This window comes from Equus przewalskii, chromosome 21 (assembly GCF_037783145.1).
Source record: "Equus przewalskii isolate Varuska chromosome 21, EquPr2, whole genome shotgun sequence".
Lineage (NCBI taxonomy): Eukaryota > Metazoa > Chordata > Mammalia > Perissodactyla > Equidae > Equus > Equus przewalskii.
This window is the reverse complement of record NC_091851.1, coordinates 5,976,911-5,979,496: the sequence shown is the minus strand read 5'-3', so window position 1 is coordinate 5,979,496 and position 2,586 is coordinate 5,976,911. Positions and strand designations below refer to the sequence as shown.

Genomic DNA, 2,586 nt, shown 5'->3' with positions numbered 1-2,586 from the left:
GCCGTCTTCTGTGGGTGCCTAAGTGATTAACCAATCATGGACAAGCCACAGTCCAAGAAGCAGAGCTGGCTCCCCCGACCTTCACGTCACCTCTCCACGCACCCCACCACAAACATCGAGGGACAGAATGGCGTCCCCAAAGCTCAGTTCACACACGCACACACACTCACCGGTTGCACATACACACATACTCCCATGCACACATATATGTAAACAGAGATGTGCTATACACGGTAACAGAGGGATAAGTTTTATTTATTATGTAACCCATATAAAATCCAGGGTCTTCAATGGCCAGGTCTCAGTACTTTGTCACATTCAAAGAAACATGGTCTAGCAAAGAAAGGTAATTAAAAAATAAGCATAATCCCAATCTTTGTAACTATCTGCCAAAGAACATTAAAGGGGATCCAATTCTTAACCCTCAGCAATTTTTCAAAATCCCCTCCTCATTCCTCTCTCATTGTTTCATAGCTCTGGTTTCTCTTTCATGCAAACCCTACTCCTTTCGTTCTCTCTTTCTTTCCCCTGTCTCTGCAGTACTGTGTCTCTCTATCCTTCCTTTTTATTCAAAATCTCCAGGGGTCAAAGAAAGGAGAGGTCACAGTTGGGTGTGAGCAACCAGCACAGAGTCCCTGAGGCGTGGCATTGGAGACCTATCTGAAGACCGCGGTGATAGAGAAAGGGAGAGAGCGAGCGTGAGCAACGAGAACAGATGGGAGCTCTTCAGTTGCCTTAGAATCCCAGGATCACGGGCTTTGCGGTTGGGAGGGCCGTGAGGGAGGGCGCAGGTCACCACGCAGTTTTAACAAAGCTCCCCAAGGTGCAGGTCACGGTTGATGCCCTCTACCAGCTCCTGTTAACTGCACGTGAACTGCAGTTGGGCGAGGGCACTCTGGAGGCCTGCACGGGAGAGGTGGGGTTAGGAGACAGAGGACGGGCTAGTGGGAGGCAAGGAAGTCTCCCTGGAGGGGGGTGACGCCAGAGGGGGATGGACGGATGACGTCAACTGGGGAACCGAGGAGCTGGGAGGATCTCCCGGGCAGAGGCAACAGCCTAAGTAACAGTAGGAAGACGGGGTGTTGAGGGAAAGTATTATTTGAGCATAAAATGTAAAGAAGGGAGTGATGGGAGAGAGGTCCAGAGAAACAAGCTTACAGGGCAAGTCTTGTCAGCCATGCCGAGGAGTTCAGACTGTGGCCTGCAGGGGGCACCTCAGAGGGTTTCCGCTAAAAGGGACACAGACTTGCGCTGTACGTACTGCCAAGCAGGGACGTGGGGGAACGCGCTGGGCGAGGGGAGGGGGCGAGGGGAGGGGGCGAGGGGAGGGGGCGAGGGGAGGGGGCGAGGGGAGGGGGCGAGGGGAGGGGGCGAGGGGGGAGAGGAGAAGCGTGGGATGGAAAAAAGAGGATATTTGGGAGGCAAGCTCTTAGGGCTTGGACGTAGAAGGTGAGAGCGCAGGAAGGGTCAAGCATGATTCTCAGGTTTCCGGTCGGGGGGCAGGGGGACAGGGGGTTCCAGTGGAGGCAGGGCAGGCAGGCTTAGGCCCCGCTGTGCAGGGAAACGTGGGCTTGGTTTTGGCCACGTGGGCTAAGGTGCCGGGCGGCAGGGGACGGAGTGCTGGAGTCCGAACGCCGAGGAGGGGGTCAGGCGGGTCGTGGGGATGCAGGAGCTGCCAGCTATTGCTGAGAGTCGAACAAGGAGCGTGGAGGGGCCACGGGGAGCACCGGGGGCAGGAGATGACCTGGGGACACCAACAGTCTTGGTGTGGGCGGAGGGAGAGGTGCTCACTGCCGGGCAAATGAGGAAGGCGTTGGCTGGGTGAGGGAGGGGCAGGGAAGGAGGGGGTCAGCGTGAGGCCGGAGGGCAGGCTGGTTCTGCATGTAGAGAAGCTTCAGTGCCAGACCCCAGGGGAGTGGCAGGTCAGAGCCAGGACTCAGTCTGGCCATGGTGGGAAGACAGCTGGGAGAGGCAAGGCAAGGGCGGCTGTAGCGTCTAAACACAAGGACCAGAGAAGACAGACCTAAGTGGGACACCACCGGAGGGAGGGGCCCGGGATGCTGGAATCACACTGCCTGAGTTCAAATCCTGGCTCTGCCACTTGCCTGCTGTGTGACCTTGGGCAAATCACCTAACTTTTCTGTGCCTCAGTCTTCTCATCTGTAAAATTGCAGTAAAAGTAGTATGTACCTCGAGGGTTGTAGTGAGGGTAAACTGAGTCAAGAAATGTATGTTATAATACATAGAAAGTGCTATGTGAAAACTACTATTATGCTATCACATGTGGCATGTGTAGAGTATATATACAGTATATAGAATAAATAGCATGTATTATACAGTACATACATTATAGTGTATATATAATATGTATAATATGTGCAACTATCATAATGAATACTACTGTTATAATGTATATTATTTAAAATAATTTATTATATATAATATATTATGGCATATATTTGTGTAATATATAAAAATATATATTATTCTATATGAACTATTATATAATTGTACATACTGCTATTATAGATATACTGCATATATTTCTATAAAAGCTATTATTATTATCATCATTATCATTGTTAT

At 51.0% G+C, this 2,586-nt stretch overlaps 1 long non-coding RNA gene across 1 annotated transcript; it reads right to left on the bottom strand.

The window, feature by feature from the left end:
* Positions 1 to 229: 229 nt before the first annotated feature.
* Positions 230 to 1,294, bottom strand: LOC139078129 (uncharacterized). The gene is made up of 2 exons (XR_011530925.1): positions 1,159 to 1,294; positions 230 to 903 (listed from the first exon to the last, which is right to left on the bottom strand). It is a non-coding gene; the product is annotated as an uncharacterized lncRNA (long non-coding RNA).
* Positions 1,295 to 2,586: the final 1,292 nt, after the last annotated feature.